Source organism: Salmo salar, chromosome ssa09, assembly GCF_905237065.1.
Source record: "Salmo salar chromosome ssa09, Ssal_v3.1, whole genome shotgun sequence".
Lineage (NCBI taxonomy): Eukaryota > Metazoa > Chordata > Actinopteri > Salmoniformes > Salmonidae > Salmo > Salmo salar.
Genome location: NC_059450.1, coordinates 43165569 through 43190818, shown reverse-complemented (window position 1 = coordinate 43190818; position 25250 = coordinate 43165569).

The following is a 25250-nucleotide window of genomic DNA, read 5'->3' as shown; positions in this document are numbered from 1 at the left end:
TTAGGACGTGTCCCTGTGGGACGTATGGTGTTAGGACGTATCTCTGTGGGACGTATGGTTTTAGGACGTGTCTATGTGGGACGTATGGTGTTAGGACGTGTCCCTGTGGGACGTATGGTTTTAGGACGTGTCTCTGTGGGACGTATGTGTTTAGGACGTGTCTATGTGGGACGTATGGTGTTAGGACGTGTCCCTGTGGGACGTATGGTGTTTTGACGTGTCCCTGTGGGACGTATGGTTTTAGGACGTGTCTCTGTGGGACGTATGGTTTTAGGACGTGTCTCTGTGGGACGTATGGTGTTAGGACGTATCTCTATGGGACGTATGGTGTTAGGACATGTCTCTGTGGGACGTATGGTGTTAGGACGTATCTCTGTGGGACGTATGGTGTTAGGACGTGTCTCTGTGGGACGTATGGTGTTAGGACGTGTCCCTGTGGGACGTATGGTTTTAGGACGTGTCTCTGTGGGACGTATGGTGTTAGGACGTATCTCTATTGGACGTATGGTGTTAGGACGTATCTCTGTGGGACGTATGGTATTAGGACGTGTCTCTGTGTGACGTAGGGTGTTAGGACATGTCTCTGTGTGACGTATGGTGTTAGGACGTATCTCTGTGGGACGTATGGTGTTAGGATGTGTCTCTGTGGGACGTATGGTGTTAGGACGTGTCCCTGTGGGACGTATGGTTTTAGGAGGTATCTCTGTGGGACGTATGGTTTTAGGACGTGTCTCTGTGGGACGTATGGTGTTAGGACGTGTCTCTGTGGGACGTATGGTGTTAGGAGGTATCTCTGTGGGACGTATGGTGTTAGGACGTGTCTCTGTTGGACGTATGGTGTTAGGACGTGTCTCTTTGGGACGTATGGTGTTAGGATGTATCTCTTTGGGACGTATGGTGTTAGGAGGTGTCTCTGTGGGACGTATGGTGTTAGGACGTATCTCTGTGGGTCGTATGGTGTTAGAACGTGTCTCTGTGGGACGTATGGTGTTAGAACGTGTCTCTGTGGGACGTATGGTGTTAGGATGTATCTCTGTGGGACGTATGGTGTTAGAACGTGTCTCTGTGGGACGTATGGTGTTAGGACGTATCTCTGTGGGACGTATGGTGTTAGGACGTGTCCCTGTGGGACGTATGGTTTTAGGACGTGTCTCTGTGGGACGTATGGTTTTAGGACGTGTCTATGTGGGACGTATGGTGTTAGGACGTGTCCCTGTGGGACGTATGGTGTTAGGACGTGTCCCTGTGGGACGTATGGTTTTAGGACGTGTCTCTGTGGGACGTATGGTTTTAGGACGTGTCTCTGTGGGACGTATGGTGTTAGGACGTGTCTCTGTGTGACGTAGGGTGTTAGGACATGTCTCTGTGGGACGTAGGTTGTTAGGACGTATCTCTGTGGGACGTATGGTGTTAGGACGTATCTCTGTGGGACGTATGGTGTTAGGACGTGTCCCTGTGGGCCGTTTGGTTTTAGGACGTATCTCTGTGGGACGTATGGTGTTAGAACGTGTCTCTGTGGGACGTATGGTTTTAGGACGTATTTCTGTGGGACGTATGGTGTTAGAACGTGTCTCTGTGGGACGTATGGTGTTAGGACGTATCTCTGTGGGACGTATGGTTTTAGGACGTGTCTCTGTGGGACGTATGGTGTTAGGACGTATCTCTGTGGGACGTATGGTTTTAGGACGTGTCTCTGTGGGACGTATGGTGTTAGGACATGTGTCTGTGGGACGTCGGGTGTTAGGACGTGTGTCTGTGGGACGTATCACTCACAGGGCAGGCGGAGGCTGTCACCAAAGGAAGTCACAGCTGAATGGGAGGTACTTGGCTGTATAAGTGTGATCATTAGTGTGTTGGCGGAGAGGCGTTTTCCAGATCTTAGGTATGGACATTTACTTGATATCTAACAGCTTATTTGTTGCTGACAGCACCAAACATACTCACTGTGATGTGTAACCTTTATTTAACATTTATTTAACCTTTATTTAACCTTTATTTAACTAGGCAAGTCATTTAAGAACAAATTCTTATTTACAATCACGGCCGTCCGCACTATGGGACTCCCAATCACGTCCGTCCGCCCTATGGGACTCCCAATCACGGCCGTCCGCCCTATGGGACTCCCAATCACGGCCGTCCGCCTATGGGACTCCCAATCACGGCCGTCCGCCCTATGGGACTCCCAATCACGGCCGTCCGCTCTACGACTCCCCACGGCCATCCGCTCACGGGACTCCCAGGGGATCACCCCGCTACGCTCTATGGGACTCCCAATCACTGGCCGGATGTGATACAGCCTGGAACAGTAATATCAGTTTATTGACTGTCCTCGTAGAAGGTCCCATCTCTGTTGTTTCTCCTTTACCCTGGGTGAATACTGTGTTCTACTTTAGTTGGTTAAATAAAAGCTGTGATGATCCCATTTACGTTGCATTACATTGTTCATTCATTAGGGCGTTTGGCCGGGTGGATGAGTGCTTTTGTTGGTAATTGATTGACTTATCCTCTCTGAGTATTGGATAGTGTGTTATTTGCCCTATTGGCTTTTCCTCTCAAGTTATTAATGAGCAGCCTGGAAGGCTCGGGGGGGGGGAGTGTAATTGTCATTTACTGTGCATTGGGCCCTGTCTATGTGTGAGTGTGTGTGTGTGTGTGTGTGTGTGTGTGTGTGTGTGTGTGTGTGTGTGTGTGTGTGTGTGTGTGTGTGTGTGTGTGTGTGTGCGTGTGTGCGCGTGTGTGTGTGTGTGCATGCGTTTCACTTTCAGGCTGAAGAGAGTTTAGTTTATTAGAATCCCATTAGCTATTACACATGCAGCAGCTACTCTTCCTAGGCTCCACATAAAACATACAAATATATGACAACATACAGAACAGTACTAGACAAGAACAACATACATTCAAATCAAAATAAAGCATTTTAAATAAAATAAGAGTTATGTATAGGAAAGACACCAAAATACTATTTAAACACTATTCATACTGTACACTGAGTATACCTCCTCTCAGGGTGTTGTCTAACTGGTTCTGAGTGAGTGATTTGGTTCTGGAGAAAGGCCTCAGATCCAGACCTGAAACTGACTGAGTCCAGTGGGATTGTGGGCCCCTCCCAAATTGCACCCTATTCCCTATATAGTGCACTTGTCACGTCTACTCCCGCTCCTCCCCTCCAGCGTTTCGACGTCAGCGGTTTACTAACCACCGCTCCTGGGAACCATCATCACGCGCACATGCGCTTCATCATTAGACACACCTGGACTCCATTACCTCACTCATTACCTCCCCTTTATCTGACACTGCCTTAGGGTCATTCCCCAGGCTGTAGTGTTCATGTGTTCCTGTTTTGTATTGTTCTTTGTTGTGTTAAACTTACTTACCTGCTTCTCGACTCTTAGCGTCTATGTTACAGCACTTCTCTGACCATGGCCCATAAGGCTCCGGTCAAAAGTAGTGCACTATACACTAAGTATACCAAAAACTAGGAACACCTTCCTAATATTGAGTTTCACCCCCTTTTGCCCTCAGAACAGCCTCAATTTGTCAGGGCGTGAACTCTACAAGGTGTTAAAAGCGTTCCACAGGGATGCTGGCCCATGTTGACTCCAATGCTTCTCACAGTTGTGTCAAGTTGGCTGGATGTTCTTTGGGTGGTGGATCACTCTTGATAGACACAGGAAACTGTTGAGTGTGAAAAACCCAGCAGTGTTGCAGTTTTTGACACACTCATAACGGTGTGCCTGGCACCTACTATCATAACCCGTTCAAAGGCACTTCAATATTTTATCTTGACCATTCACCTTCTGAATGGCACATATACACAATCCATTTCTCAATTGTCTCAAGGATTAAAAATCCTCCTTTCACCTGTCTCCTCCCAATCATCTACACTGAATGAAGTGGATTTAACAGGTGACATCAATAAGGGATCATGTGTTTCACCTGGATTCACCTAGTCTGTCTACAGTATGTCATGGACAGAGCAGGTGTTCATAATGTTTTGTATATTCAGTGTACGTTTGCTCTCTTTTCCCTTTTCAATTCAGTTTGTTGCTGAGTTTGTAAACAGGTGTTCAGATTATATGAAAATGTAACATATAGCCTTGTTTATACCTGGTGTTAACATGCATCCTTGGCCCTAATCTTGTCCACATTCTGATTGTACTTAATAATGTGTTTCCAGTTAAATGTGATCTTTAAAAAGAGGCGAGGCTGTGATACAATATGTTTTTTTTATCTGTTTTTTAAGCTAAACTTGCTTTTTTCCAGAGTAACCTCTGGTACAGATCATTCCATGATGACATGACTCTATACATAACAGAGTAACCTCTGGTAACAGATCATTCCATGATGACATGACTCTATACATAACAGAGTAACAGATCATTCCATGATGACATGACTCTATACATAACAGAGTAACAGATCATTCCATGATGACATGGTTCTATACATAACTGAGTAACCTCTGGTAACAGATCATTCCATGATGACATGACTCTATACATAACAGAGTAACCTCTGTTAACAGATCATTCCATGATGACATGACTCTATACATAACAGAGTAACAGATCATTCCATGATGACATGACTCTATACATAACAGAGTAACCTCTGGTAACAGATCATTCCATGATGACATGACTCTATACATAACAGAGTAACAGATCATTCCATGATGACATGACTCTATACATAACAGAGTAACAGATCATTCCATGATGACATGACTCTATACATAACTGAGTAACCTCTGGTAACAGATCATTCCATGATGACATGACTCTATACATAACAGAGTAACCTCTGGTAACAGATCATTCCATGATGACATGACTCTATACATAACAGAGTAACAGATCATTCCATGATGACATGACTCTATACATAACAGAGTAACAGATCATTCCATGATGACATGACTCTATACATAACTGAGTAACCTCTGGTAACAGATCATTCCATGATGACATGACTCTATACATAACAGAGTAACCTCTGGTAACAGTTCATTCCATGATGACATGACTCTATACATAACAGAGTAACTTCTGGTAACAGATCATTCCATGATGACATGACTCTCTCTATACATAACAGAGTAACAGATCATTCCATGATGACATGACTCTATACATAACAGAGTAACCTCTGGTAACAGATCATTCCATGATGACATGACTCTATACATAACAGAGTAACTTCTGGTAACAGATCATTCCATGATGACATGACTCTCTCTATACATAACAGAGTAACAGATCATTCCATGATGACATGACTCTATACATAACAGAGTAACCTCTGTTAACAGATCATTCCATGATGACATGACTCTCTCTATACATAACAGAGTAACAGATCATTCCATGATGACATGACTCTATACATAACAGAGTAACTTCTGGTAACAGATCATTCCATGATGACATGGTTCTATACATAACAGAGTAAGAGATCATTCCATGATGACATGGTTCTATACATAACAGAGTAAGAGATCATTCCATGATGACATGACTCTATACACAACTGAGCAACGCATTAAATCTGGTTTTGGTACCGTGAAGAAACCCATAGTGCCTCGTCTGGTGGGGTATGTATGTCTGTTTGAAGTGTATGCAAATAGATTATACAAGTGGTAAAGCATTTTAAACACACACACGTTTCTTAAAATTACTAGAAGAGAAGTTGTAAATCTCTTATCAACCTTACATTTACATTTACATTTAAGTCATTTAGCAGACGCTCTTATCCAGAGCGACTTACAGATTGGTACATTCACCTTATGATATCCAGTGGAACAACCACTTTACAAGGATGACTTTATGCTATCCTAGGTATTTCTTGAAGTGGTGGGTTTCAGGTGTCTCCGGAAGGAGGTGATTGACTCCGCTGTCCTGGCGTCGTGAGGGAGCTTGTTCCACCATTGGGGTGCCAGAGCAGCGAACAGTTTTGACTGGGCTGAGCGGGAACTGTGCTTCCTCAGAGGTAGGGAGGCGAGCAGGCCAGAGGTGGATGAACGCAGTGCCCTTGTTTGGGTGTAGGGCCTGATCAGAGCCTGAAGGTACGGAGGTGCCGTTCCCCTCACAGCTCCGTAGGCAAGCACCATGGTCTTGTAGCGGATGCGAGCTTCAACTGGAAGCCAGTGGAGAGAGCGGAGGAGCGGGGTGACGTGAGAGAACTTGGGAAGGTTGAACACCAGACGGGCTGCGGCGTTCTGGATGAGTTGTAGGGGTTTAATGGCACAGGCAGGGAAAGACCATCAAGCATGATGTTGATGTTAGTTCTGTATGTGCAGTCAAGGGAAAGGTATGCTGATGTGTTTTGAGCCAGCTGCTGCTCAGCTTGGTCTTTCTTTGCTTCACATGATCATATTACCAGACAATAATCAGACAATAAGACAATTACAAGACAATTACCAGACAATAAGGCAATTACCAGACAATAATCAGACAATAATCAAGATGGGACAAGACCAGAGCCTGAACAACTAGTACAGTGGATCTTTGTGACACAAATTAAGGAAATATTTTTTAGAACTGACATAACTTTACCCATCTTCACAAGAGAGATTGGGGACGGAAGATGTGGCTTCAGTACGGCTTAGTTGATTAGGGAGATGTAGTGGAAATGAGGTCCCCAAAAGTCACTAAGCAATGCCCTTTAATTATCACTCTGTAGACTAGAATTTAGATCCTATCATATGGCATAACAACATAATACACAATTTGTAAATTGGTAATTTTAGTAGTTTAAACAGTTAATAACACGTCATCTCATTTAACCCTTTATAGCTGAAGCTGTAACTTGTAGTACAGTAGAGCTTCTGTACTGAAAGGTCCCGATCCTCAATCAGGCCTCGACCCCTTGGTATCATATGACGTGAACCTACAAGACATGGCAAAATGTGTAGAATTGCAGGAAATTAGCTTTAAAACTGCAAAATGTACTCTGCCAACAAGGGGTGTGAACAGTTTGGGGTTGCATGGGTCACGAGGTGAGGGTTTTTGCTGCTACACCGCTAAAGGATAATATCCATCCGGACTTTTGCCACCGAGGAAATTTGTGTGACCGGACCTTCTTACATAGTACTGGCGTACGTAGTACCTTTTCAGGAGAAGACTATTGAAACATCGACCATGCTGTTAGCACTCTTCAACACTAGAGAGAAGCACTGACCACCATCCCTCAGTCTGGCAGCAGAGAGAGAGAGAGAGAGAGAGAGAGAGAGAGAGAGAGAGAGAGAGAGAGAGAGAGAGAGAGAGAGCTGTTTTGGTAAGCATGTGCTGTGATTGTGCAGCAGGTCAGGCAGCTCTAACCTGTTGTGTTGTGAGGGACATATGTAAACACAGGCCTCTCAGCCAAGCTGTTTCCACCAACAAGGCTGAGGGCAGGCGTCCGGGGATCCTTGGGGGAATTGACGGAGCGAAATTGGAATGTTTAACATTTGCATCCCGCCGCCCGGCGCCGTTCAGAGCAGCGCTAGAAAGCCCAGTTCCAACATCACACATAAGTACTGAATGTTTCTGTCATTTCATTTCTCCACCACAGGCAATGGCAGCCTGAACAGTTGCTGTGTGTGTGTGTGTGTGTGTGTGTGTGTCCTGGTGAGAAACCTCACTTAGGCCTAGTGTTTGAGTGACATTATTCATTTCATAATCAATATCTACTTGATTTTATCCCTGGTTGATTAATAAGCTGATTGAGGGCTAATTAAAATGCTTTTAGCACATGGCCACGACTTCCACCATAACCTTTACAAGATTGACGCTCACATTCGTCAGCACTTATGGCAGACCCCTGATGCTGCGATCCATTTATGTCAGAAGTCCAATAAAGAGAGTTAGTGGAGAATGAAACACTCTATGTTTGGAGCCAGACTAGACACACACACACACACACACACACACACACACACACACACACACACACACACACACACACACACACACACACACACACACACACACACACACACACACACACACACACACACACACAGTTGAAGAGGCCTAGGCAGAGACATGCGGTAAACTCCCAGGTCAGAGGGGTGTCCGATGGATCTCAGGGAGGATGGGTGTCCGGGGATCTCAAGGAGGAGAGGTGTCCGAGGGATCTCAGGGAGGAGGGGTGTCCGGGGGATCTCAGGGAGGATGGGTGTCCGGGGATCTCAAGGAGGAGGGGTGTCCGAGGGATCTCAGGGAGGAGGGGTGTCCGGGGGATCTCAGGGAGGAGGGGTGTCCGGGGGATCTCAGGGAGGAGGGGTGTCCAGGGGATCTCAGGGAGGAGGGGTGTCCGAGGGATCTCAGGGAGGAGGGGTGTCCGGGGATCTCAGGGAGGATGGAATCCCAGTCAGTAGGCCTGTCTCTGGGGACAGAGAGCCTGTCCCAATCCCTGGCCCTCTGTCTGTCCCTAAGGAGCCGTGGATCTGATGTGTCGGACAGAAGGGGAAAACCGAGAGAAGATAGAAAGGATGTCATCCAATAGGAGGCTGGAATCTTTAGGGTTCTGTATAAGAGAAGAAGATACATACTGGTTCCTGGTAGCAGAGTAGTCATTTTACCATCCAGCCTTATACATACTGTACCTGCTTCAGACTATGACTGAACCCATTCTGTGACACTTCTATTTTATTGATCCCCAAAGGGGCAATTTGATAGGTAGACAATAATATGTCAGATATTACAGTTTTTTACAATCACTTTGGCACTAATTTCAGAACCTTGTGGTCATTTTTTAAAACTCTAGACACAAAACTCAAAACAGTCATCACTTGTAACACAGGCTGTCCAATGTTCAAAACATTGCATTGTGCATTCATATCTTTAAAGAAACATTGCGCTTGCAGAATCATTGGTTCAAATAACTCAATTATCATGAAATACTATAGGAACATTCATTTAGATCACCCACACACAAGATACCGATAGTTTCACTGTGTAGTTGTTCGTACGATCGTTAAATATTGTAGTACAAAATATGTGACACGTTTCATTATGCTACTACATGTAAATACATCACTGTAAAAGGACTAGTAGAGAGAATACTACTGACACAGTGGAATCATTGAACAAAATATGACATTTATTGATGAAATACAATAAAATCACAACATAGGTTTCTTTAAATCAAAGCAAAAATAATTAGCTACAAAGAAAAGAAAAAAACGACAGTAAAACGTCAACTGCAGTGTTCCTCACCTGGCTTACTGTAAAAGCAAAACAAAGGTTTGATTACTGTACTTCTATATTTCCAACAACCCTGTCTTGTGGATTTGGCCATAGGTTCTCATCCACATCACAATGGATGTTTTCATTAGCCAAACATCTTCGGAAGAATCCTTGGGCATGGCGAATCCAGGCCTGACACTGGTCGGCCGTGATGTCATTGCATGCGTCATCCATGGCCTGGAAAAGGGCGGCTTGTTCGTGAGGGGGCCTATCATATACCTTCCACCTCCATGTGGAGAAAAATGCCTCAATCAGGTTAAGGAATGGAGAGTATGGTGGTAAGTACAGGGTGGTAAATTGTGGATGGGCCTGAAACCATGCTTGCACCATTTGAGCATGGTGGAACCTGACATTATCCCACACAATGACATAGGTCATGCCATCAGCTATACAGACCTGATTTAGCTCATCAAGGAAGGTTACATTCAAACAGCGAATCATGTGGCTGCCTGCAACTCAATATATAGAGTATATAGAGTAGAGAGCTTTAGATGTTGTTCGACCAAACATGAGAACAGACAAGATGAGTAATCTAAGCAACTTTGACCATAGTAGGATTGTTGATGCCACACATGGTGATTCCAGCATCTCAGAAACAGCTGTCCTCCTGGGATTTTTATGCACAACAGTCTCTAGAGTTTACAGAGAATGGTGCGATAAACAAAACATATTCAGTGAGCGGCATTTCGGTTGGCAAAAACACCTTGTTAACCTCTATGGGCTAGGTGGGACGGTAGCGTCCCACTCTATTCAACATCCAGTGGAATCGCGTGGCGCAAAATACAAATACCTCAAAAATGCTATAATTTCAATATTTCAAACATACGACTATTTTATACCATTTGAAAGATAAGACTCTCATTAATCTAACCACATTGTCCGATTTCAAAAAGGCTTTACAGCGAAAGCAAAACATTAGATTATGTTAGGAGAGTACATAGCCACAAATAACCACACAGCCATTTTTCAAGCAAGCATACATGTCACAAAAACCCAAAACACAGCTAAATGCAGCACTAACCTTTGATGATCTTCATCAGATGACACTCCTAGGACATTATGTTATACAATACATGCATGTTTTGTTCAATCAAGTTCATATTTATATCAAAAAACAGCTTTTTACATTAGCATGTGATGTTCAGAACTAGCATACCCACCGCAAACTTCCGGTGAATTTACTAAATTACTCATGATAAACGTTGACAAATACATAACAATTATTTTAAGAATTATAGATACAGAACTCCTTTATGCAATCACTATGTCAGATTTTAAAATAGCTTTTCGGCGAAAGCACATTTTGCAATATTCTGAGTACATAGCTCAGCCATCACGGCTAGCTAATTTGACACCTGCCAAGTTTGGGGAAACCTAAACTCATAATTACTATTAGAAAAATTGGATTACCTTTGCTGTTCTTCGTCAGAATGCACTCCCAGGACTTCTACTTCAACAACAAATGTTGTTTTTGTTCCAAATAATCCATAGTTATGTGCAAATATCCCCGTTTTGTTTGTGCGTTCAGGTCACTATCCAAAGGGTAACGCGTGAGCACATTTCGAGACAACAAATTTCAAAATGTTCCTTTACCGTACTTAGAAGCATGTCAAACGCTGTTTAAAATCAATTTTTATGGTATTTTTCTCGTAAAATAGCGATAATATTCCAACCGGACAATGCTGTATTCATTCAAAAAGGAAGAGAAAAAAGGGCGAGGTCTCGTGAAGCTCATTTCCCATCTCTTAGCCACCAGGCAGTCCACTGACAAACTGTGCTCCTGTTATCTGCCCGGAGACAGATAACAGGAGCACAGAGAGCCAATGGAAGCCTTAGAAAGTGCTACATAACCCCACGGGCACTGTAGTTACGATAGAGAAGCAAAGGGAGAACTACAAAATCACAGACAGGCCACTTCCTGCTTGTAATTTTCTCAGGTTTTTGCCTGCCATATGAGTTCTGTTATACTCACAGACACCATTCAAAGGTCAGAGGTCAGAGGAGAATGTCCAGACTCATTCAAGCTAACAGAAAGGCCACAAATGCTCAAATATCAGCTGTTTAAAACAGTGGTGTGCAGAATGCCATCTCCTAATGTACAACACCATGAATAATTCAGGCTGTTGTGGAGGCAAAAGGGGGTCCTACCCTGTACTAGATCGGTGTACCTAATAAAGTGGCCGGTGAGTGTACAGTAATGTCAAATCTGAAAACATGGTCTGGAAAAGTGGTACATGGGACCATAGAAACAGAAGAAACTTTATCCTGAAACTTTCATGATCTAAACATGGAATATTGTTCGTCAGTTTCCATAAAACTATGCATTAAGAGTAATGCAACAGTTACTTATCATTTTGAGCAGTTGTATCAATTGATAGTTAGATCATTGTAATGAAATGAATAGACAGTCATCTCAGATGTAATGTGTGAATTGCATTTTGAAATGGTAATACTTTGATGTTAAGTTGTGTCATTTTGAACAGGTGATTTTAGTTTAATGAACAAATGATCTTAGCTTTATGAGTATTGTATCCAAGCAATTGGAAAAAGTGTTAAGAGTTTAGAAAAATTTGCATTTTGATCATTGGTTGTGAGCTTTGTGTCTAGAGTTTTGAAAAATGACATCAAGGTTCCGAAATTAGTGCCAAAGTGATTGTAAAAAACTGTATGAACTGGGTGGTTCGAGCCCTGAATGCTGATTGGCTGACAGCCGTGGTATATCAGACCGTATACCATGGGTATAACAAAACATTTATTTTTACTGCTCTAATGACGTTGATAACCAGTTTATAATAGCAGCAATAAGGCACCTCTGGGGGTTTGTGGTATATGACCAATATACCACGGCTAAGGGAAGTATCCAGGCACTTCGCGTTGCATCATGGATAAGAACAGCAGTTGGCCTTGGTATATTGGCCATATACCACACCCCCTCGGGCCTTATTGCTTAATTGTAAAATGTAAAGACAGCCGCAGTCAGTAAACATTGGAGAGGGACGGACAGTTCCTCAACATGAACATGATGAATATTTTATAGTATATATTGCCAGTGTGTCAGGGCTCTGCTGTAGACCAGACCTGTTTCCCCTCGGGCTGTAGTCGGTGATCGGTCCATACATTCGCTGAAGCAGAAACATCAGCATTGTGATGTTTTCTTTCCTAGGATATTGTTAGATTAATGGCACAGTGTAAATGTGTGTTTCTTGTTAGTTTGCACACTTTTTTTCATATTTATGCAGAAATATAATATGGATTCAATTAAAAACTGTCTCAAAAGCTCATTTCAGTCCTTACAGTAGTGAAAAGAACAGGAAGTGAAAACCAACTCCAGCAGGCGCTAGCTACAGTAAACTGTTGGACAGAAGGAGAGAAAGAGTCAGAATCTGTGGTTTTCTCTGTTTTGGTACAGAAATAAAATTCTGCCTTACGGTTCCATTGAAACCATGTGTGAACAGAAACGTGTAGGGTGTCCCCCCCCAGTGCAGAATGAATCACACACAATTTGCATTTGTTAAGCTTTTTACCCCCAAAAAATCTGCATCTTAAATCCTCACGTTCATGTTCTTTCCATCATAATACATTATGTCCAGATCTCAGCTTCGAGAGGTTATTTTCCTGGAACCAGACTCTGTCCGCCTGTGTCTGAAATGGCAGCCTGTTCCTTATAAAGTACACTGCCTTTGACCAGAGTCCTATGGGTGTTATTTGGGACGCAGCATGACTGTATCATTCTTACCTCATCGCTCGCTCCCTGCCTGGGTCGAGGCTGGGTCCTGGGCTGGGTTCTAGACTGGGTTCGAGGCTGTGTCCTGGCCTGGGTCCTGGCCTGGGTTCTAGGCTGGGTCCTAGGCTGGGTCCGAAGCTGGGTCTTGGGCTGGGTACTAGACTGTGTCCTAGGCTGGAGATGGGAAGGACAGTGACATCCACTTGATAACAGAATCAGAACATTTAATGAAGATATCAGACCCTTTACTTTAGAGGAGACAGATCTTTGTGTGTAGTGTGTGGTGTGTATGTGAGTGTGTGTGTTTATTTATTATCTTTGTGTGTGTGTGTGTGTGTGTGTGTGTGTGTGTGTGTGTGTGTGTGTGTGTGTGTGTGTGTGTGTGTGTGTGTGTGTGTGTGTGTGTGTGTGTGTGTGTGTGTGTGTGTGTGTGGGTGTGTGTGTGTGGGGTGTGTGTGTGGGGTGTGTGTGTGTGTGTGTGTGTGTGTGTGTGGGGTGTGTGTGTGGGGTGTGTGTGTGTGTGTGTGGGGTGTGTGTGTGGGGTGTGTGTGTGTGTGGGGTGTGTGTGGGGTGTGTGTGTGTGTGTGGGGTGTGTGTGTGGGGTGTGTGTGTGTGTGTGTGTGTGTGTGTGTGTGGGGTGTGTGTGTGGGGTGTGTGTGTGTGTGTGTGTGTTAAGGTTTATTTTTGACAGGTAAACTAGTATTTACGCAGTTTATTTATATCTCTGGATTTGATTGGAGTTTTTGATCAGCAGGACAAATAATTTTAGGAGCCTTACATTAAAGACATTTGTATGAGTCCAAGCCTTAAATAATTGTGACATTATCCAAGACACAGCCTACGATATACTGTATAGGCCACTGCACATTATGCACGACAGAAAACCGTAAAAGCCGATAATAGATGTAGCCGTACTCCCTCGGCTAAATAAAGGAAAAAAGCTCCAATGGGCTAATATATTTTTTGAGTGTGAGCTGTATTAGTGTATGGTATTGTGTTAGGTCTATACTTTGTTATATGGACTGGAATTTTGCACCTCATTCAAACCATGAAGCTGGGAGAGAACATGCAATGCTGGTGCAGGACATGGAGCCAACGAAGTAAAAAATTGAGGGCTTGCTAATTGTATTTTCATTTTGAAATACACTGCTCAAAAAAATAAAGGGAATACAAAAATAACACATCCTAGATCTGAATTATTGAAATAATCTTATTAAATACTTTTTTCTTTACATAGTTGAATGTGCTGACAACAAAATCACACAAAAATAATCAATGGAAATCCAATTTATCAACCCATGGAGGTCTGGATTTGGAGTCACACTCAAAATTAAAGTGGAAAACCACACTACAGGCTGATCCAACTTTGATGTAATGTCCTTAAAACAAGTCAAAATGAGGCTCAGTAGTGTGTGTGGCCTCCACGTGCCTGTATGACCTCCCTACAACGCAGTTTATTTAGCATGCTCCTGATGAGGTGACGGATGGTGTCCTGAGGGATCTCCTCCCAGACCTGGACTAAAGCATCCGCCAACTCCTGGACAGTCTGTGGTGCAACGTGGCGTTGGTGGATGGAGCGAGACATGATGTCCCAGATGTGCTCAATTGGATTCAGGTCTGGGGAACGGGCGGGCCAGTCCATAGCATCAATGCCTTCCTCTTGCAGGAACTGCTGACACACTCCAGCCACATGAGGTCTAGCATTGTCTTGCATTAGGAGGAACCCAGGGCCAACCGCACCAGCATATGGTCTCACAAGGGATCTGAGGATCTCATCTCGGTACCTAATGGCAGTCAGGCTACCTCTGGCGAGCACATGGAGGGCTGTGCGGCCCCCCAAAGAAATGCCACCCCACACCATGACTGACCCACCGCCAAACCGGTCATGCTGGAGGATGTTGCAGGCAGCAGAACGTTCTCCACAGCGTCTCCAGACTCTGTCACGTCTGTCACGTGCTCAGTGTGAACCTGCTTTCATCTGTGAAGAGCACAGGGCGCCAGTGGCGAATTTGCCAATCTTGGTGTTCTCTGGCAAATGCCAAACGTCCTGCACGGTGTTGAGCTGTAAGCACAACCCCCACCTGTGGACGTCGGGCCCTCATACCACCCTCATGGAGTCTGTTTCTGACCGTTTGAGCAGACACATGCATATTTGTGGCCTGCTGGAGGTCATTTTGCAGGGCTCTGGCAGTGCTTCTCCTGCTCCTCCTTGCACAAAGGCGGAGGTAGCGGTCCTGCTGCTGGGTTGTTGCCCTCCTACGGCCTCCTCCACGTCTCCTGATGTACTGGCCTGTCTCCTGGTAGCGCCTCCATGCTCTGGACACTACGCTGACAGACACAGCAAACCTTCTTGCCACAGCTCACATTGATGTGCCATCCTGGATGAGCTGCACTACCTGAGCCACTTGTGTGGGTTGTAGACTCCGTCTCATGCTACCACTAGAGTGAAAGCACCGCCAGCATTCAAAAGTGACCAAAACATCAGCCAGGAAGCATAGGAACTGAGAAGTGGTCTGTGGTCACCACCTGCAGAACCACTCCTTTATTGGGGGTGTATTGCTAATTGCCTATAATTTCCACCTGTTGTCTATTCAATTTGCACAACAGCATGTGAAATTTACTGTCAGTAAGTGTTGCTTCCTAAGTGGACAGTTTGATTTCACAGAAGTGTGATTGACTTGGAGTTACATTGTGTTGTTTAAGTGTTCCCTTTATTTTTTTGAGCAGTGTATAATTGTGTGTACTTTACATTTTCATAATTAGTACGTTGACGCATATATACCTCTCATAATATTTCCCCAAATGATGTGCGGCGGGCGTATTAGCCTACTTCCTCTTTCTCTCTTTATGGTTGCTTCATTCCTTCCTCGCTTTTAACAGTTCACTGAAATAAGTTTTGTTGTCCTTATCTTCGTCTTTGTAATGACATGCTAGAATAACATGACAGTCTGCTTGGAGTTTGCCAAAAGGCACCTAAAGGGCTCTCAGACCATGAGAAACAAGATTCTCTGGTCTAATGAAACCAATATTGAACTCTTTGGCCTGAATGCAAAGCGTCACGTCTGGTGGAAACCTGTCACCATCCCTACAGTGAAGCATGGTGGTGGTAGCATCTTGCTGTGGGGATGTTTTTCAGTGGCAGGGACTGGGAGACTAGTCAGGATCGAGGGAAAGATGAACGGAGAAAAATACAGAGAGATCCTTGATGAAAACCTGCTCTAGAGGGCTCAGGACCTCAGACTGGGGCGAAGATTCACCTTCCAACAGGACAATGACCCCAAGAACACAGCCAAGACCACACATGAGTGGCTTTGGGACAAGTCTCTGAATGTCCTTTAGTGGCCGAGCCAGGGCCCGGACTTGAACCTGATCTAACATCTCTGGAGAGACCTGAAAATAGCTGTGCAGCAACGCTCCCCATCCAACCTGACAGAGGTTGAGAGGATCTACAGAGAAGAATGGGAGAAACTCCCCAAATACAGGTGTGCCAAGCTTGTAGCGTCATACTCAAGAAGACTCAATGCTGTCATCGCTGCCAAAGGTGCTACAACACAGTACTGAGTAAAGGGTCTGAATACTTATGTAAATGTTAAATTTCATTTTTAAACCTTTTTATACATTTACAAAAATGTATATAACCCTGTTTGTGCTTCATCATTATGGGCTATTGTGTGTAGATTGATGAGGGGAAAAAAACCGATTTAATCCATTTTAGAATAAATCTGTAATGTAACAAAATGAATACTTTCCGAATGCACCGTACAGGGCTATATATCAATGTAGAACAGTGTTATCTATTTTGGATGCAATTTGAATGGAATTGATGGAGACAGAGAAAGACTGCGAAAGAGTGCTTGTGTGAACACTGATTAAAGCAATACTTTTCAAGTGATAAGCTGTTTTTAAAACTCTGCATCTTCAATGATTTTATTTTTTTAATCTACCCAAAAGGGAGGTGGAGATCTGTAAATTAGATGTGTATTCAGTCCACATAGCCTATTACTGTAGCATAGACTATGTTGCAGCAAATGTAGTTCTACATGTCACAAGAAAAAAAAGTTAGCATGAGGAGATGAGACATGCATTGTGAACTGCACTCCATACTGAGATGCACTCTGTCCCCACCCTGAGAGTTGATGATTGATCATGGAGATAGCAGAGAGAAGGCTTTAGAAAAGGCAGATAATTGCATATCATTTTACAGATTAGGATTATGCCCATCTGCCAACCCCACCTAGCAAAACCCAAGCAAACTTTGATTTGAATTGTTGACGGTAATAGCGCTCACTGTTGCTTCTAGTGGACGGTTTTTGAAGGCATCTACTGATGTCCTCAGGACATGGAAAGACGTCCAATTTCGAAGTCACTCTTGAGAGATCTGCCTGGGCTATTGAGTGCTCCTATGGAAACCTGGGGCTGATGTTGTAGGGCGTCGTTAATGAATAGGTTTATGTTACATGACATGTTTTTGTTTTGTATTGCAGGTGTGTAGAACTTTGTGGGGCCGAGCTAGTATGTTGCATGCATTCCTTAGCTGATGTTGAATTAATTCTGACAACTTCCTTTGTTGGTGCGCTTGTAAATTGAAAAGGGAAGGGATTTCCTGCAATAATGAAAAGTATTTGTGAGCGCTCCTTCTGAAGCTTCTCCTGTTGAGAGATTGTGTAATTCATGCAGCTTGCGATTAACACAGTTTAATGTCTGTTGTTCAGCCAGGATGGAAGAAGCATTTTAACCGTAGAAGAGAGAGACAGGTCCAGGGGTCCTAAACAATACCTACACTAGCATTACATTATTAAAACACTGTTGGTATTCTCTTAACACGTTCATTCACAGCGTAAAGAAAGAAAATAATATATTTCCTAATGTAATGGCTTAGACTTGCATGAGCTATGTGTTTCATATCCTAAAAAATATTAGTTTGTTGCTAATTATATTTCAGAAACACACCATGGCGGTGTATTGCTATTTCTTACTATTTGAAGTCTTTTCTCCCAACTCCATTAAAAGTACATTTCTAAGAGAGGGAAGAGAGTGGAGAGAGGAGAGGAGAATGATGATGGATGTAGTTCTACTAGCTGCTAGACTTGGTGAAATGGCCCTAATTGTGATTTAAATGGTGATGCTGATTATATTGTATATCCATATGAACGTTATTGAGCGTCACCGTGACAGGATAAACACTAGGGGACCATGGAGAAAACTGAGGAGGCCCCTGTGACACTTTATGTCACACAGAGGGAAAGAGAGACAAATCTGATACCTAATGCCTTACCTAACTCTCTCTTTGTTTCTTTCCACCTCTCTCTCTTCCTTCCTTCCTTCCTTCCTTTCTCTACCTCTACATCTGGCTCTTCTTTAGGCCGAGCAGATACCTCACACCTTCACGTGTGTCTGTAGCCTGTTGTAACACTAGCAGGTTCTCTGCTGGTACATTATGAGCTAGGTGTGTGTGTCACCCTGTGACTTTTAGTAGGCCAAGTGTGCGGGTCGTAAAGCAGCGCTGGAGTTACTGATGCATGACTGCATGACAATAAAACACAGAGCATGAAATGATCTGACACTCCCAGTGGAATCACTGCTGTTCCTTTCTTCTCCTCTCCTCTCTCTCTCTCCCCCCTCTCTCGCTCCCCTATCTTTGTCCCTCCTTCTCTCCACTTAGTTTTTTCACATCTGACATTCATGGCTATTAGTTGAATTTTTTCACCATCACAGTAAGAGCGAAGCACTGCAGTTTAAAAGGCATCAGTATACATTAGGTGATTATCAATGTAGAACTTGTTATGTATTTTTATTTAACTCGGCAAGTCAGTTTAGAACAAATTCTTATTTTACAATGACGGCCTACCTTGGCCAAACCCTCCCCTAACCCGGACAATCGCGCGCCACCCTATGGGACTCCAGATCACAGTCGGTTGTGATACAGCCCAGGATCGAACCAGGGTCTGTAGTGACACCTCTAGCACTGTGATGCAGTGCCTTAGACTGCTGCACCACTCGGGAGCCATAGTGGTCCACTGTGAGAAAGTATATGGTTGGGTGTGTCGGTTGGTAGGTGTGTGCAAGATTTTGTGTACAGTGTATTTAGCCAATTTAGCCACTAGATCTACAAAACATTTTTTTTTAGAGCAAGAGAGCTTTCAGATGAATCTAATAGATATATTTAGTGTAAGTATACTAGTTGAGCTTCTTGGATTTTTACATTTTAAATTTTATTTCACCTTTATTTAACCAGGTAGGCTAGTTGAGAACAAGTTCTCATTTCCAACTGCGACCTGGCCAAGATAAAGTAAAGCAGTGCGACACAAACAACAACACAGAGTTACACATGGACTAAACAAGCGTACAGTCAATAACACAATAGAAAAAAAACAAAGTCTGAATACAGTGTGTGCAAATGGCGTGAGGAGGTAAGGCAATAAATAGGCCATAGTAGCGGAGTAATTACAATTTAGCAAATTAACACTGGAGTGATAGATGAGCAGATGATGATGTGCAAGTAGAAATACTGGTGTGCAAAAGAGCAGAAAAGTTAATAAAAAAATATAGGGATGAGGTAGGTAGTTGGATGGGCTATATACAGATGGGCTATGTACAGCTGCAGCGATCGGTAAGCTGCTCAGATAGCTGATGTTTAAAGTTAGTGAGGGAAATATAAGTCTCCAGCTTCAGCGACTTTTGCAATTCGTTCCAGTCATTGGCAGCAGAGAACTGGAAGGAAAGGCGGCCAAAGGAGGTATACCTGCTGGAGCGCGTGCTACGGGTGGGTGCTGTTATCGTGACCAGTGAGCTGAGATAAGGCGGAGCTTTACCTAGCATAGACTTATAGATGACCTGGAGCCAGTGGGTCTGGCAATGAATATATAGCGAGGGCCAGCCGACTAGAGCATACAGGTCGCAGTGGTGGGTGGTATAAGGGGCTTTGGTGACAAAACGGATGGCACTGTGATAGACTGCATCCAGTTTGCTGAGTAGAGTATTGGAAGCTATTTTGACATCGCCGAAGTCGAGGATCGGTAGGATAGTCAGTTATACGAGGGTATGTTTGGCGGCGTGAGTGAAGGAGGCTTTGTTGCGAAATAGGAAGCCGATTCTAGATTTAATTTTGGATTGGAGTTGTTTAATTTGAGTCTGTAAGGAGAGTTTACATTCTAGCCAGGCACCTAGGTATTTGTAGTTGTCCACATATTCTAAGTCAGAACCTTCCAGAGTAGTGATACTAGTCGGGCGGGCGGGTGTGGGCAGCGAACGGTTGTAAAGCAAGCATTTAGTTTTACTAGCGTTTAAGAGCAGTTGGAGGCCACGGAAGGAGTGTTGTATGGCATTGAAGCTCATTTGGAGGTTAGTTAACACAGTGTCAAAGAAGGGCCAGATGTATACAGAATGGTGTCGTCTGTGTAGAGGTGTATCAGGGAATCACCAGCAGCAAGAGCGACAAGGTTGATTTAAACAGAGAAAAGAGTCGGCCCAAGAATTGAACCATGTGGTACCCCCATAGAGACTGCCAGAGTTCCCGACAACAGGCCCTCTGATTTGACACACTGAACTCTGTCTGAGAAGTGGTTGGTGAACCAGGCGAGGCAGTCATTTGAGAAACCAAGGCTGTTGAGTCTGCCGATAAGAATGTGGTGATTGACAGAGTCGAAAGCCTTGGGCAGGTCGATGAAGACGGCTGCACAGTACTGTCTTTTATCGATGGCGGTTACGATATCATTTAGGACCTTGAGCATGGCTGAGGTGCACCCGTGACCAGCTTGGAATATGGATTGCACAGCGGAGAAGGTACAGTGGGATTTGAAATGGTCAGTGATCTGTTCATTAACATGGCATTCAAAGACTTTAAAAAGGCAGGGCAGGATGGATATAGGTCTATAACAGTTTGGGTCTAGAGTGTCACCCCCTTTGAAGAGGGGGATGACAGCGGCAGCTTTTCAATCTTTAGGGATCTCGGACGATACGAAAGAGGTTGAATAGACTGGTAATAGGGGTTGCAACAATGGCTGCGGATCATTTTAGAAAGAGAGGGTCCAGATTGTCTAGCCCAGCTGATTTGTAGGGGTCCAGGTTTTGCAGCTCTTTCAGAACATCTGCTATCTGGATTTGGGTGAAGGAGAAGCTGGGGAGGCTTGGGTAAGTAGCTGCGGGTGGTGCGGAGCTGTTGGCCGGGGTTGGGGTTGCCAGGAGGAAAGCATGGCCAGCCGTAGAGAAATGCTTATTGAAATTCTCAATTATTGTGGATTTGTCGGTGGTGACAGTGTTACCTAGCCTCAGTGCAGTGGGCAGCTGGGAGGAGGAGCTCTTATTCTCCATAGACTTTACAGTGTCCCAAAACTTTTTGGAGTTAGAGCTACAGGATGCAAATTTCTGTTTGAAAAAGCTAGTCTTTGCTTTCCTGACTGACTGCGTGTATTGGTTCCTGACTTCCCTGAAAAGTTGCATATCGTGGGGACTATTCGATGCTAGTGCTGGTGATGATTTTGTGCTGGTCGAGTGCAGGATGATTTTGTGCTGGTCGAGTGCAGTCAGGTCTGGAGTGAAGCAAGGCTATATCTGTTCTTAGTTCTACATTTTTTGAAAAGGGCATGCTTATTTAATTAAGATGGTGAGGAAATTACTTTTAAAGAACGACCAGGCACACTCGACTGACGGGATGAGGTCAATATCCTTCAAGGATACCCGGACCAGGTCGATTAGAAAGGCCTGCTCGCAGAAGTGTTTTAGGGAGTGTATGACAGTGATGAGGGGTGGTCATTTGACCGCAGACCCATTACGGATGCAGGCAATGAAGCAGTGATCGCTGAGATCCTGGTTGAAAACTGAAGCGGTGTATTTGGAGGGCAAGTTGGTCAGGATAATATCTATGAGGGTGCCCATGTTTACAGATTTCGGGTTGTACCTGGTGGGTTCCTTGATAATTTGTGTGAGATTGAGGGCATCTAGTTTACATTGTAGGACTGCCGGGGTGATAAACATATCCCAGTTTAGGTCACCTAACAGAACAAACTCTGAAGATAGATGGGGGGAAATCAATTCACATAAGGGGTGCAGGGCACAGCTGGGAGCTGAGCGGGGACTATAACAGCCGGCAACAGTGAGAGACTTATTTCTGGAGAGATGCATTTTTTAAATTAGAAGCTCGAACTGTTTGGGCATGGACCTGGAAAGTATGACAGAACTTTGCAGGCTATCTCTGGAATAGATTGCAACTCCTCCCCCTTTGGCAGTTCTATCTTGACGGAAAATGTTGTAGTTGGGTATGGAAATCTCAACATTTTTGGTGGCCTTCCTAAGCCAGGATTCAGACATGGCAAGGACATCAGGGTTGGCGGAGTGTGCTAAAGCAGTGAGTAAAACAAACTTAGGGAGGAGGCTTCTGATGTTAACATGCATGAAACCAAGGCTTTTTCGGTTACAGAAGTCAACAAATGAGAGTTCCTGGGGACACGCAGGGCCTGGGTTAACCTCCACATCACCCGAGGAACAGAGGAGGAGTAGGATGAGGGTACAGCTAAAGGCTATCAAAACTGGTCATCTAGTGCGTTGGGGACAGAGAATAAAAGGAGCAGATTTCTTGGCACTGAATAGATTCAGGGCATAATGTACAGACGGGTGTGGTGGGGTGCGGGTACAGTGATGGTAAACCCAGGCACTGAGTGATGATAAGAGAGGTTGCATCTCTGGACACGCTGGTTATACTGGTTGAGGTCACCGCATGTGTGGGAGGTGGGACAAAGGAGGTATCTGAGGCATGTTGAGTGGGACTAGGGGCTCCACTCTAAACTAAAACAATGATTACTGTCCTAAACAAAAGTAAACAAGGCAAATTGACATTTGAGAGAGACGTAAAGAGAGGCATAAAGCAATCACAGGTGTTGATTGGGAGAGCTAGCTAAGACAACAACGGTTAAGACAACAACAGCTAATCAGCTAAGACAACAACAGGTAAAATGGCGATGAATGGGCAGAGAGGGTCGGTTAACTACACACAGGGCCTGAGTTGGATTTCCTGAAGAGCAATGTGAAATTGTCTGGTATCCACACGGTGTCTCAGTTTCTAGCAATGCAACAGTACTAACTAGTGGCAATGGTTTGACGCTACAATAGTTTGATGCTAGTGGCAATGCTACAATGGTTTGATGCTACAATGGTTTGACGCTACAATAGTTTGATGCTAGTGGCAATGCTACAATGGTTTGATGCTACAATGGTTTGATGCTACAATAGTTTGATGCTAGTGGCAATGCTACAATGGTTTGATGCTACAATGGATTGAGATGTCTTTTGAGTCATTGTTACTGTAGGCATCCACCTGTTACTTGTCAACACACACACACACACACACACACACACACACACACACACACACACACACACACACACACACACACACACACACACACACAAGCTCCTATATAGTATAGTAGTCCCCATAGAGACCAATCCTCACAGTTCCTATAAAGTACAGTATTCCCTATAGAGACCAACCATCAGAGTTCCTATATAGTACCGTCGTCTCCATAGAGACCAACCCTCACAGTTCCTATGTAGTTCAATAGTCCCCATAGAGACCAAGCATCACAGTTCCTATATAATACCGTAGTCTCCATAGAGACCAACCATCACAGTTCCTACAGTTGAAGTCGGAAGTTTACATACACTCATTAAAACTCGTTTTTCAACCACTCCACAAATTTCTTGTTAACAAACTATAGTTTTGGGAAGTCGGTTAGGACATCTAATTGTTTACAGGCAGATTATTTCACTTATAATTCACTGTATCACAATTCCAGTGGGTCAGAAGTTTACATACACTAAGTTGACTGTGCCTTTAAACAGCTTGGAAGATTCCAGAAAATGATGTCATGGCTTTAGAAGCTTCTGATAGGCTAATTGACATAATTTGAGTCAGTTGGAGGTGTACCTGTGAATGTATTTCAAGGCCTACCTTCAAACTTAGTTCCTCTTTGCTTGACATCATGGGAAAATCAAAAGAAATCAGCCAAGACCTCAGAATTAAAATTGTAGACCTCCACAAGTCTGGTTCATCCTTGGGAGCAATTTCCAAACCCCTGAAGGTACCACGTTCATCTGTACAAACAATAGTACACAAGTATAAACACCATGGGACCACGCAGCCGTCATACCACTCAGGAAGGAGACGTGTTCTGTCTCCTAGAGATGAACGTACTTTGGTGCGAAAAGTGCAAATCAATCCCAGAACAACAGCAAAGGACCTTGTGAAGATGCTGGAGGAAACAGGTACAAAAGTATCTATATCCACAGTAAAACGAGTCCTATATCGACATAACCTGAAAGGCCGCTCAGCAAGGAAGAAGCCACTGCTACAAAACTGCCATTAAAACCCAGACTGCGGTTTGCAACTGCACAAAGATCGTACTTTTTGGAGAAAAAATATGAATAAGAATAAGAAATAAAAGGAACGAACAAGTAATTAAAGAGCAACAGTAAAATAACAATAGCGAGAATATATACTGTGGGTAACGGTACATAGTCAATGTGCGGTGGCACCGGTTAGTCGAGGTAATTGAGGTAATATGTACATGTAGGTAGAGTTATTAAAGTGACTATGCATAGATAATAACAGTGAGTAGCAGCGGCGTAAAAGAGGAGAGGGGGGGGGGCAATGCAAATAGTCTGGGTAGCTATTTGATTAGATGTTCAGGAGTCTTATGGCTTAGGGGGTAGAAGCTGTTTTGGAGTCTTATGGCTTAGGGGTAGAAACTGTTCAGGAGTCTTATGGCTTAGGGGTAGAAACTGTTCAGGAGTCTTATGGCTTAGGGGTAGAAACTGTTCAGGAGTCTTATGGCTTAGGGGTAGAAACTGTTCAGGAGTCTTATGGCTTAGGGGTAGAAGCTGTTCAGGAGTCTTATGGCTTAGGGGGTAGAAGCTGTTCAGGAGTCTTATGGCTTAGGGGTAGAAACTGTTCAGGAGTCTTATGGCTTAGGGGTAGAAACTGTTCAGGAGTCTTATGGCTTAGGGGTAGAAGCTGTTCAGGAGTCTTATGGCTTAGGGGTAGAAACTGTTCAGGAGTCTTATGGCTTAGGGGTAGAAACTGTTCAGGAGTCTTATGGCTTAGGGGTAGAAGCTGTTCAGGAGTCTTATGGCTTTGGGGTAGAAACTGTTCAGGAGTCTTATGGCTTAGGGGGTAGAAGCTGTTCAGGAGTCTTATGGCTTAGGGGGTAGAAGCTGTTCAGGAGTCTTATGGCTTAGGGGATAGAAGCTGTTCAGGAGTCTTATGGCTTAGGGGGTAGAAGCTGTTCAGGAGTCTTATGGCT